Below are 13,705 nucleotides of genomic sequence, written 5' to 3'. Positions count from 1 at the left end.
GTGAAAGCTGCTACAGGAGACATTCCTTTTTACCTGACATAGCTCACTAACCACACAAACACACACATACATACACACACACACACACACACACACACACACACACACACACACACACACACCAACAGACACACCTTGTGTTTTAACAAGATAGGCCTGCTGTGCTTGTTCTCTGTAAAATTGACAAGTAATATATATCAGGAAGGGAAGTTATAATAAAGATAATAGAGATTACTGTGAATGTGTGTCTATGTTTGGGGGGCGAGGGTGGTGGTGGTGGTGGTGGTGGGGGGGTATCAGGGAGGCTGCAGTTTAATTATTTACAGCTGAGCAACTGAAACTCCTCTCTCTCTCTCTCTCTCTCCCTCTACCCTATAATCCAGTTAGGCTATAAACACAGTTAAAGTTTCCATCTCTTTCTCTCTCGCTCTCTCTCTCTCTCGCTCTCTCGTCCTGGGTGGCCAAACTGTGTGTGTGTGTGTGTGTTTGCACATGTCTGTCTGCATGTGTGTGTGTGTTTGCCTGTATGTTGTTTTGTTTTTGTTTGTCAGTTTGTGTGTCTGTGGGTGAATGTCTGTGAGTGTGTGTAGTTTTGCAGCTACACTGACACTGACTTTGATAGAAAACATGTTTAAGTGTAACGGAGTCAAATACAGGGATTAGACACATTAGTGGGCCATGTGTCGCTGTGACCTTTATGCCACACCTGTAGAAAAGCCTATAAGAAAGACTAGCTTTTGGTTAAACTCCAAAATTCACAGACTTGCATTCACATTGTAAGGCTCCTTTCAAACAAGTCTGATGTTTGAACGTGTTGTAACAGTTATAATATGATGCTCTTTTGATCCCTGTGGGCATGTTGTGCTTTTATTGAGGTCAGAGGTCAAGCTTGGCTACAGAATAACACTACTGCAGCGAGGATAGGAAGAGGGTGACCCAATATAACCCTTCATTGCCTTTTGCTGTTCAATATTATCTCTTAATAAATAATTGGGATTGAGTTTTGTTGTTGCTCTCACGCTGTGTGTTACTTATTCAAGCCTGTGATTAAATCCATCTGCCTTGGCCCACTTCCAATAATAATAATAATAATAATAATAATAATAATAATAATAATAATAATAATAATAAAAATAATAATAATAATAATGATGATGATGATGCCACAGACATGGAATCCGGCAAAGTTGCTGAGCTGAAACTCAACTCAGAAAAAAGAGAAAAAGAAAAGCTCATATCACCCCATTGTTGACCACAACCAGCAACAAAGGTGACCTGCAGTGTCACGTTTGATTTAATGTAATTACGATTTTTATTGCTTGTGTTAGTTACATTTTGCTGCCTATCACTAGGACGATGAACATGCAAAAACACCTAGCGCATGGTAGACCTCTCTAAATGGTGATTTTGCCATCTTTTAGGTTACACTGGACCTCTAAGGTGCTGTAGCCTACACGATAAAAAGTTTCTGCTACCATTTGTGCATGTTACACGTTTTTCTGTGCGAGTGACAATGCTTTCACCATTGGATGACAGTAACTGTATTTACCAGTTACAGCTGAGCCACAGTGAGCACAGTTGTTCAGTTGTTGGAGTAAGAATCTTTGATATTTGCCTAAACCAGAGCCCAGAAAAACAGCGTGACTGTGAAGTTTTATGGTGTCTCTGGGTTGTCAACTTTGCTCACTTTGAATAAAAACAGTGCAGGGAGCCTGCTAGTGTGTGTGTGGTTGCGTGCATGCAAATAGTGGGTGTACCCTGTCCCCTTACCTTGTTGTTTTTGTATGTCATGCCCACTTTGCCCAGGAATTCTGGGTTGAAATTGGTCACAGGTGGGCAGCTCTTTGAAAACTGAAGCCATTTAGGTTGAGGAAAAGGAAAAAAGAGGAGAGAGAGCTTAAACATAAATATTTTTAATAGCTATGTTGCAGACCCTATGAGTTGGTTTGTGCACAGGTTTGCTGTTTGCTTTCATTAATGCCCATATAATGTGAAACTCTGAAGGTCAGCGAGCAGACGGGGTGAAGGTGGAATAAAAGAGAGGAAGAGAGGCAGCGGGACAGTATGAGAAGTTGCTGACACCCCTCTTTAGCTGTGGAGTATATAGAGAGTCTCTATATGATGTGTGGGTGGCCTAAAACACTTTTGCGAGAGACAGGAGGGTAGTTTGAGCCTGATTTGTGGAAAGTTAAATCAGCCAATCCTCTCAAGTCTTACATCAACATCAGCATGTTATTGATGTGCTCTATTTTAAGGTGAGAGCTTTGAGAGTCACCCTCTCTCTCTGAGTATCTCTCTCTCTCTCTCTCTCTCTGTATGCTTTGAGCATTCCTCTCACTGCACAACTATGTGAAAAAATAAGCTGCCTTGGCTAACTTTCCCTAAAGTTAATGATTTAGAAGAGGTGTTGGCAGACTAAATTATCACCTTCTGAAAGGACCCATTGAGATCCCATATGTGAACCACACATATCTGCAGCAAAGCTGAACTCAGCCAAGAAAGATTGAGCCTTGCCCCACCCAAATCCAGAAAAAGTCTGTTCAACACTGTAATGAACCGTGGCTGTTTGGCTCTTTGTCAAACCTTAAAAAAAAAAAAAAAACTGAATAAAATATGGGTCATGGCCCATTTTAAGCCCTGGAACACAATTAAGGGGAACACTGTATGCAGAGGTGTGTTAAGCTGTTTTGCTAAGAGAAGCAGATTATATTAGATCAAAAATATGCCTGAGTGATAAAAGCTAAAGTAATGCAAAGACACCGTTTTCCAAGTGATGAATAGCTGAAAGACTCCCTTTCAAGGTGTCACTTCCTTAAGCACTTTTTTTCTGCTAGGGTGGATTCAGGTGTGTGCAGGTTAACCATGCAAACCTTAAATCACTTAGCTGATGTATTAGATGGTTCGACTTCTGAGGTTTTCCCCACATCCACCTTTTGCCAATCCTCCCGTATGAAAATCATGAGATGAAAAATCCCTTAGATGAAAGAGCAGAAAGTGAGCCAGTGTAATATGACAACTAAATTGACGGCATTGGACAGACTAAGCTGACTCTTCTGAAGGTCTAATGAAAGGTTTCTTTGAGAGGCCATGTCAGCAGGTGAATGGAGGTGAAATATGTAGGCTCCCTCCTCCTCTCTCCCTTTCCCCACCTGCCTTGTGCTCTCCTATCTCTTTCTCCCTCTTTCCCTGGGCTGTCTCTGCTTTCATAGTCATAGTTATTATTGGCTCTAGAGGTGGTCTGAGGCTTGTGCATATGTGACACTCATCAGAGCTCTTATGCACTATCTATCTATCTATCTATCTATCTATCTATCTATCTATCTATCTATCTATCTATCTATCTATCTAGTCTGTGTGAGTGTGTGTCTGCGCTAACAGAGGGAGTTATTCCACTACATCTACCAGCTACCTTTGATGGTCCTTCTTGATTTATAGCAACATTAAAAGGCTGTTGCAGGCGTTTGCATTTTTATTTTATGTTTCCTCTTCCGTGCATGAAGAGACACTGTGACTTATTAGTGCGACAGATTCTGCAGAGGACAGTGTTTTGATGTGTGTGGAGGGCCAGGTGGGTGTGTAGGGGGCGGATCAGTGGGACTGCAGCCTGTGCAACACGCATTTCAATGATTAGATTTCAAATGTAACATCATACCTTTCCTGGAAAGTTCTCTGCTTTTGAAAAAATGGTTTTCCCTGAATTAAAAAGTGCTTGGGTGAGCAAAAATTATGCACTTTTTTTTTTTTTAAATAGCAAAACCTAATGTAATTTACTCATAATCCATTTTGATGCTCCTGAACATATTGAGCAGAACACAGAGGCAATGGAATGAACTCACCTGGATACACATTAATGACAGCTGCTAAGAAAAAAAACCTCTGCTACGCATCACTGGTTTGATTGGCTTTGACAATTCTGTTAGACATCTTGTGAAAACATGCAATAAATCAAATTACATTCTTGTCCAAGGACACATGTTTTTACATCCTATATAATGTTTATTTCCACGTGTCTGGATGAAAAACCACTGTTGACTGTTCAAACTGCAGCTGAAGACAAAAATGGAATCTGACACCACCTTGCATCAGGCCCCTGAGCTAGTGACAGACAATATGTTGTTCTAATATGCTAATTTTACATTAAGGATTCAGTGAAAATGAGTGTGTGAGATGATCACACCATTAAAAGTTAGCATTAGCAATGTAGTATGTTAATCAGGCCAGATGGGACCATTCTGTTTGTGTAAATTAACTCCCTCTACTTCTTTGTCATAAGACCTTGAAAGATAATCCCTGACAGGCCTTTGAAAATGTTTTTGTTACAAATACACAGTATTTGTCTGATACATATTGGCTCAAAATTTTATACTGAAGTATTCAACTTACCAGAAAAAAAAAATTCACCCTCAGATACCCTCGCAGTATGAACATTGCTCTGTGATGTGCAGCACATTCCAGGAGTTGATATATGATTAAATGCTGTTATTTACTTGTTGATGGATCCACTTCACTGAACCTTATCATAAGAATGCACTGTTACTGTAACTGCCAGTCCCCATAGTGGCCATTACTTTAATGAAATCTCATAACCCTAATACCCAAAAGGTATTTGCTTACTATTTCCTCCCATCTCTTAAGCCATATTTCACTAGCCAAAAGAGCTAAGTGTATGGTAACAGCTATAACTCTGAAGACCTCCTCATTATGGAGGTTTAAAATTTAAATAAAAATAATAAAACAGATATAAAATAATATAACATCTGTCTGCACTATAAACTAACAGGAAACTCCCCCTTTCAAATCCATTATTTTTTATCCCTTGATTACTGTCATTGTCCAACAACAGTAAACAAGCTGTCTCAAAAAAGAAAAAAAGAAATTATATCCCTCTTTGGCCAAAATCAGTATTAGTTTTCCACCACTGTCCCCAGGCATGTTCTGGCTCTCTGGCTCCATAATCCAGGGTATATTCTAAGATCCTTAACCCAGCAACAAGCTTTGTTTTTGGGCTTTAGTCCAGCTCTGCTCTTGGGAGGTCCAACAGCTCCTCCAAACCCCCTCTAGTTGTTTTTTTGGCGTGAAGGGTTTTTATTTTCAATCATGCTGTCCCAATCCCCAGGACAATTAGAGGTCGTCACAGAGCAGTTTATAGAAAGTGCAGAGCAACAGAATATTGTTTTGGAAAGTTGTAATGGTCCCTTGTGTGAGTGAATAGGCTTGGAACAGCAAAATGAAAAGAAAAGACTTGTACAATGCAGAAGCAGAAATAGGTTGCTTATCTTTTAATAATTTTTACTACTAAAAATCTTGTTTATCCAAATCACTCAAGAGTCAAGGTTGCCCAAGAGAACTAAATGTACTTGATATTCCTTACCAGATCTTATTCAAACTCTTAAATGTGAATAGAATATATTTCCTTCTTTCCATCGCTCATTACGTGGATTCCATCCACAAGTAACATTGGAGATCTGAGGCTTGGGCACACACAGGTTGTACAGTTTCACACAAATCTTTACCACCTGTCGCATTTATGCTTCCAGTATACAATGTTTGCTGGGAAAACAGCTAATTTTATTTCCTCGTGTCATAATCCATCTTCCAACATCATGTAAATGTGCATCTGAAACTAAACTGCAACCTGTGCAACAAATTCCTGTGTGGCCAACACTTTTACACTGAATATTTCAAGTTAAGAGAAAAAAACAAAACAATGAATCTAACCCTATCAAATGAAAATCAGCAAGTGTTGCTTAGAAGCCATTTACCAAATTTATTAAGCACCAGACTGTGATGCTTAAAATAACCATGGTGCACTTGTTCACCTCTAATCTACCCCTGCCTCCTGCAGCCAAACCAAACACTGCTCGCTCTCGCTCTCGCTCGCTCTCTCTCTCTCTCTCTCTCTCTCTCTCTCACTCTCTCTCTCAGCCATTATCTTGTCAGCATGAGCTCATAGTCTGATCCAAGCCCAGTGATGTCATTTCCTTCATAAACAAGTCCAACTTCCTCTCGAGGGCCCATATCAGCTGATCTTATCCTGTGAGTGCCCCAGTGGGACTTGAGTTCATTTCAGAGGGCCCCTCCCCCTCCCCCAGCCAAACCCAGCATTCATTTACAGCTGCATGAGTGAGTCAGATGTTATCCAAAAAAAGTCAACTTTAGTTACTCCGACTCAGATCACAGATTAATTGAGGGAGAGCATTTGACTTTTCACTGGGATTTTGGTGACGTATAGACTTTGGTTTGTACAGCAGTGTGGATCAAATGTGTAACCACAACCTATGCTTATGCTGAAAAACTTATGCTGATGCTGAAAAAAAAAGTATGTGGAATTCAACACCTTTGGTAAAAGACCCTGCACTGCTGCAGATGTGTTCAAGTGGAGTTTGCAGTTGTGTAAATCAGCAAGTTAAAGGGAATGGCTACAGTATGAGATGTCTTTTGGAGGTTTTATGGAGTGAGGCACAGCTGTATCCTGTCTGCATCAACATGGGCTGGGTGACTGTATTCAGCCAAGGTAATCACAACCTAGATGAGGATTAAAGCTGCTGGTTGCTGGTGGGGTGGGGGGCTGTTTTCTTTGCCAAACCCCCTCCCCTCCTCTCTCCGTTTCTCAGGGAGGGTTGATATGGGTTAGGAGTTTAAAACTTCTAAACACCCATATGTTTTAACAGTTCTCCACCACATGTGTTATCAGCTGAGCCATGAATGTGGGAAAGCCCCGCAGGCATAATGACATCATGCTCCGTGTAAAACTAGATATAGTTTTAACACGCAGGGGTGTAACTGGGAAAATGTAGGAAATGGGAGAGATTGCTGAAAACAACTGAAACCAGTGAAAACAAACCAAGATAAAGATGCCGTCTAAGTGAGTATGAGTCTCAGCTTTGGCTTCTCTGTGGCCTGTTCAGAAAGGTTCAAAACTACACTATATTTGTTGGTGTGATGTACTGGAGACCAAAGGCAGGGTGAAAACCCCAATATCTGAACCAGACTGTGTTAAATTTTAATTCCAGGAAGAGCTTTGAAGCTCTCATACTTGCAACAGTAGCAACCTTTACAATATGAAAGTAATGTTGACATTCTGGCCTATATTGATGTGTTTTACTACGACATGGCTGAAGAAATTGATTTTTAGCTTCAAACTGATTTTTACATGCACTAGCCCTTTAAAAGCTCTGGCGTAGTCAGCTGTTCAGTGCAGAGATGTTTTAACAGTTAAAGCGCCTCTGCATGTGTTATCAGTTTAGTCATAATGAGCAAGAAGCCCAGTGGCAGAGTGACATAATTTATAGTTTAGTACTAACACATAGGGGTGGAACTGGAAAATAACAGGGAATCTTTAGAAATAAGTGAACCTTTAGAACGATTGAAAACAATGGAAATAATGATGGCTGCAGTTTTTTCCGAGAGCAGGGGATGATGATACACTGTAATTCACTCACATTAGAAACTCGAGCATGTTGAAGTAATTGCTTTTGACAAGAAGACAAACAGCGAGCGCAGTGTCTCATCATTGCTGAGTAGGGCAATAGAGGATGGACTGCCTCTTCAGAACTGGAGCCCGCAGTTTAGACTTCACAAAAGAATGTGGCTTTCATTCAGAAAAGGCACTGCTATTGCCTGATTTATTTTTTAGCAACACCTTGTCACGAGAGGCGTGTTTTAGCCGATGATGTAAAAACTGGCATCAAACGCAATCACTTTCCAAACTGTTGCCTAATATCCTTAACATTGGTCTATATTGTAGGTGTTATCTGATGATAACACCTAATGCATGAGGTTAACATGAGCCAATATTACTGTATTTACATTGCCAGAGAAAAAATGAGTTATAATGAAAAGCAAAAGCTTAATAGTGTAATGGTATGTCAATATATGTGAGGGACCTTATTACATGATTAACTTATTAAGTGTTTTACCCACTCAGATTACATTTTTTTGTGTTTAAAAATATTAGAAATTTGATAGTGGGGTATAATTTTCTGGTGAACACTGTAAGACCAAGACATCATGTAATAATTCAAAGTAAACTTAATTTCCCCTCCAATTTATGGTACATTAATGATATTAATATTAATAGGCACATTAATGAGGACATTAAGAGTCTTGGTGCCTCCTCAACTCAACGAGGTTTTTTTTAATTTTTTTATTAAAAGAAGTAAATCAGCTGGTTCCTCCTCCACAGCACTACCAATGGAGAAGTGGTAAACCGTTCATGCTGTTAAACTGAAAGCGAAAAGGCTTTGGGGAAGATTACATCATCACTGCCGTCACCACCATGACCACTGCTCTGACCAGCACCATCACCATCATCATCATCATCATCATCATCATCATCATCTCCCGAAGCTCAGCGCACTCGCATAATAACTCTGAGATTTTAAGCCCTGCTGGAAACATGACATCATTCTTTTTTTTTTTCCTCCCTCTTTCTATAACTCTCCAGTGTATGACTGACAGAGCTGAAGAGCGGGGAAGTAGTTTTGTAAATGATGTGATGTGTTGGCGTCTTTGCAGGAATTGTCAGCTGCTTTGCTGTCTACATCTCACAGAAAAGGCCCTGTAGGAAAGTTGACATCATTCTCATGCTGCAGAACAATAACTGGCATCCCTAATCCTCTGACATAAAATTGACATATGTGTGGAAGAGGGGAAACGTATGACAACAATAGAAATCGTTGGCCCTTCTGCAGGAATCGTCAGCTGTTTGGCGTTCTGGAAATAAATGGAGGGGATTGAAGTGTTTTAGCAGAGCAACAGACTTGCCAGAGACATGGTCCATGAACTGTGACTGGGAGGGTTCAAACCTTCCTCATGAAATGCTGTCACACGTGCGATGCTCCAAGCGTATCCACACTGCGATGCCTAAAATCGTTTAATAACACTCTAGAGTGCGACTTCAGTCTGCCCTCTGGCTAAATGACATAATTCCCAGACAGTGGGAGCGCAGTGTAAAACTTGAAACTGATATAAAAATGAGGAAATGAAAAGTTAAAAAAAAAAAAGAAAAGAATATCCCACAGACTGCCCTTGCTCAGCATCACAATTTATAGATCATCCTAATGTTTTGATCTCAGTGACACTTTCCAACGCTCCTGCATTTAAGACGTGTATGCGCGAATATCTTCATCGAGAAATGAGACGGTTGAAAGTGTTTTTCAATAACCACAATGGAGTGCTCATGGTTAAAAACTTAAAACCCATCATGTTTGGATCTGAAAATAGAGCACTAAGCCAAAAGTGCTACAGGCAAAATGAATTAAATCCTTCTGGCTGAGTAAATGCTACCTGACTTAGAAAGCTGTGTGTAGAACTCTGGTGAATTAGCACCCTGAAAGTGACAGGCTGGTGGGAAATGATGACCACAGCGTGTGTGTGTGTGTGAATTTGTGGTAGATGATGTGCCACAGTAAAAAATGCAAAATGCCACAAATGCCAGAGACACACTCATACATGCAGTTACACACACACACACGCGCAGATGCACGCACGCACGCACGCACACTCTCACACACACACACACACACACACACACACACACACACACACACACACACACACACACACACAGCTACAGTAATGGGGGTGTGCGTCCACAGAGAGCTGACAGCTAGGTGATGTCATCCTGGTTCAATCGAGCTCTAGCAATATGCATCAGTTAATGCGCCAGAGTGTGGTGTGTGTAAGAAGTGTGTATACAAAGTCATATATACAGTATAGAATGTACTGAACACTCGTCAGTGTGTGTGTGTTTGTGTGTATTTATCTTGCTCATGTGTCGGTGTTTGAGTCATCTTTCCTCACTCTCGCACACTGTATTAGGCTAATTGCTCATTTCACTCTCTCCCTGAGTGCAGTTCCTCTAATGACCTTTCGATGCTGACTCTAAAAGAATTCTCATGGTACTGAAGGATTGCTGCTTCTGACCTGATAAAGGCACATCACATGGTCTCAGTAGCATTTTTTTTATCTTCTAATGCCAGTGTTGGTGGAGATTTGAAAAAAAAAAAAATAGGTAAATATATTTTATATTAGATATGACGGTTTAAAGAGAGTTGGGTTGGAAGCTTGATTGACAAGGAGTATCAGTGCATCACTCTTAGCTGAGCTGCTTTCTGCTTAGTAGTCACTCCAATTAGGCCCCCACACAATTTCAGCAAATTTATTTCATGTTATTTACTCTACAAACACTTTGGGACTGGTTCAGAGCTCGAAATATTGAGTTTGACTCATAGCTGTTAGCTTTATGAGTTGACATGTTTGAGAAAGTGCCTGAATCTTGATCCACATGTCCTGATCATGAGGATGATGAGCTCCATACACGTCCCCGTCCCTGTCTCTGGCATCATTTTTGTTCCTGATCTACTCTTTTAATACACTTCTCCACAGTATACCATTACATTACATACGATACAATATCTGTCTGTGTGTAAATCAGGCACGTACAGTCCAGTGTGGCCGCATTTATATTCATATGAATCAACATGTCACAAACATACTGTGTGGTATTGTTTAACGGGGTCATCTGAGGTTGTCACATGATCAGGAAGAAGGATGAGTAACTCCTTTCATTGTTGGGACCACAAGATTTTGGTAACTCAATATAAGAGCCTGTGGGCATTAACAATCTGAATCACTGATATAAAATGAATCACAGAACAGAGAACCATAGTAATGAGAGCAGAGCTTGGCATACCAGTAGGATACAGAGCGCTCTGCGGTTGACTCAGCCCTCTAAGGGGTGATGGCATCACTGTCTGAATAATGAAAATCTGAAGCCCCCAAGTGCTCAGTATACCTTACACTCTCTCAGGCACAATGCAGCTTGGTCTCTGACTCATGTGAGTCATTCTGATGTCTATAGAGGAAACACTGTGTGTTGTGTTTAAATCAATGAGGAAGGGCGAATAACAGCTGAATCATTAGGGTTATACAAACCATGTGACTCATTCGCTTAAGTCCATAGAGCAGCTTCTGTATATCAGATCCTAAAGCATGATCTTACAGTCAGGTCTCATAGTGTGACAGTTTTGTAATTAGTCCGTAAATTAGTGTGTCCCTAAATAATGAGGGAGAATAAAGGATCCAGGATCCATGTGACCGCATGCAGCATGTGTTAGTGTAATAGCATGTCTGGTGCTTTGAGCTGTATCTCTTTCATAGGGATGTGAGAGTATTGTATGACAAAGCCTTAGGCCACTGTCTTAAAGATGATGAAAATCCGATCATTAAGTGTTGACAAAAGGAGCTACCTTGACATCCATGGAGCAACATGGTTATTGGGAGAGTGTTTGAATTGGATGATGGATGTAAATCAAACTCCAGCGTGTGACTGCAGGGCCTCTATCTGATTTGAAGGTCACCTGAAGCTCTCACCTTGGAGTCCTTCTTTGTGGGACACACACACACACATATACACACCACACCCACACACCCACACCCACACAAACACACACACACACACCCCCACACACACACACACACACACACACACACACACACACACACACACACACACGTCTTCCTTCCTGTGGTATGACAATGCATCCTTGTTTATCCAGTTATCATAAAAACACAATCAGCCACAAGTCAACACTGAATGACTCCAAACAAGCTGGATTATTGTTCTAATTAAGCTTTAATAAGCCCTTATTAAACGGCCGCAGGCCTCGTTAGGCGGTTCATTAAGTCATTTCATCCTTTTATTCCTTCATTAAGTCTCTTTTCTTCTCTCCTTTCTTCTCAGGGAGTGTGGGAGTGGTGAGGTCTGGGAGATCACGACCTTAATTCTCTCCAAGACAGACAGTTTAATTAACACTGGAGGAATCCTCCCTGGCTCTAGACCTCTACAATGGGAATGTTCAGGGGAATTGGATTGCCAAGGTAAGGCACTAAGCTAATGTGTTTTTTACTGGCAATATACACTAATAACCTTTTTAAATTACAGCTACTGAGCTCTGTATGTTTATGATGTAATTAGATGGTAATATTGGATGTATAAAAATACATACAAAAATGATGAATATACACGTGATTTAGCAGTGTTTTAGAGAAATGCCTGATAATGAGCAACGCTGGTGTAATTTAATGTTAGCATATGTTTTGTTTTTTGTTTTTTGTTTTTTTTGCCAGACCACACCATAAGAAATGAGGAGCAAAGGAAATGTATAAATACTGTATATACTATAAACTATTAAATACAACTGACAGGACGGACATTGCAACACAGGGTTACCTCTGTTGGTATAGCCCCTTCATTATGCATACAACTTCGAGCAGTTTTCCCACAGTCGACACTGACATTTTAGATGCAACAGTTCTCTGAGAGTTCATAATGGTACTATCGGTTCATTTGTGTGTGTGGTGCTTACAGTTAGAAACGGGAAATGTTGACATAGACAATTTCATAAACCCACAAAACCAGGTCTGAATGTGAAAGTAAAGAGGATGGAACATTTATCACAGTTTGAGAGCACCCTCAATTAGCCAACCAGCAAAACTTTCTGTATGTTTGACAGATAATCATTGACTGTTTTCACATGCAAAGTTAATGTTGAAAGTGGGAGACAAGTTTAAGCCTTATGCTGTTTTGGTGGCATTTTGTCAGTCTGCTTCATCAACTTTCCCGTCAATGCCTTGTCCTCTTTAAACAGAACCTACATCAGTTTGAGGATCTAACATGGTGTAAAAATACATTTCAGGGGCTTGTGGAACACATGGTTGTCATGCATTTTGTGACAAATATTTACTGAAAAGTTGGATCTATTTGCTGCTCAAAAAGAATAACTGAAACTAGAAGACAGCATCAAGACCTTATGTCCCCATAAGGAAGGCAAGTCTGCATGATGTGACTGTGTAAACAGATTTAGGTCCCCACAACATGAGTAATATATATACCTCACGCACACACACACACCCACACACACATGCGTGCAATCAGACCCACACACCAAAACTTTTTTTTTTTTTTAAGATTACAAGTTGAAACTCTAAAGTCTTCCCTTTGAGCAGTGCAATACAAAATGTTCACCCTAAAGCTCAAAAGCTAAAGATTACAGTTTGCAACACCTGCATGTTTTAGTGTCTTCTTCTACTGTGTGTGTGTGTGTGTATGTGTGTGTGGGGTGGGTGGTGGTGGGGATTTCCAGCTCTGTGTGGAATATTCAGAGGTGAACTTCACATGAACAGACCTTCTTCTCTTTTCATGTGCCAATAAACAGCACCTGAAAGCCTGTTTGCAGTTAGCAGTGAGGAAAGTTTTACCCCAGGGGATCTTAAGGGACAGATGTCTTGCAGCATAATACAGTTTCTTAGTGCATAAAGATCAGTGTGAATTAAATGTTGCTGTATGAACATGGATAGGTACAAAAGCGAGTGAATGCATAACCCAGAGATGTGGAGGTCTTAGCTATGCTGGTTGTCAGTGGGTGCAGGTGTGTATGTAGACAGACTGATAAAATACTGAAACAGTAAGACATGGAGACTGGGCCAAATTTAGCCATCTATTTTGACTGAAGATGGAGATGTGTGTGTGTGTGTGACAAAGTGAGATAGAGAAATAAAGATAATGTTAGTGTGTGTGTGTGTGTGTGTGTGTGTGTGTGTGTGTTCACACATGAGCATGCGTTTGCATGTTTATTAGCTGTTTGGATCCTGCTGAGGTGACAGATGTTCATAACAGAGATGAGACACAGTGTCCAAATAA

General features: G+C 40.5%; 1 long non-coding RNA gene across 2 annotated transcripts in view; it reads left to right on the top strand.

Moving 5' to 3' along the window:
* The window catches only part of LOC147817719 (uncharacterized), a 95,984-nt gene that overhangs the window by 37,219 nt on the left and 45,060 nt on the right, over positions 1–13,705 (top strand). For both annotated transcript variants that reach the window (XR_015436111.1, XR_015436112.1), the window contains exon 3: positions 11,747–11,883. This is a non-coding gene — a long non-coding RNA (uncharacterized LOC147817719). The remainder of the gene's footprint in view (positions 1–11,746; positions 11,884–13,705) is intronic.

This window comes from Seriola lalandi, unplaced genomic scaffold, assembly GCF_002814215.2.
Source record: "Seriola lalandi dorsalis isolate HSWRI2012SDOR001 ecotype SW California unplaced genomic scaffold, Sedor1 jcf7180002054910, whole genome shotgun sequence".
Lineage (NCBI taxonomy): Eukaryota > Metazoa > Chordata > Actinopteri > Carangiformes > Carangidae > Seriola > Seriola lalandi.
The sequence above is the reverse complement of the archived record's forward strand: the minus strand, read 5'-3'. Positions and strand labels throughout refer to the sequence as shown.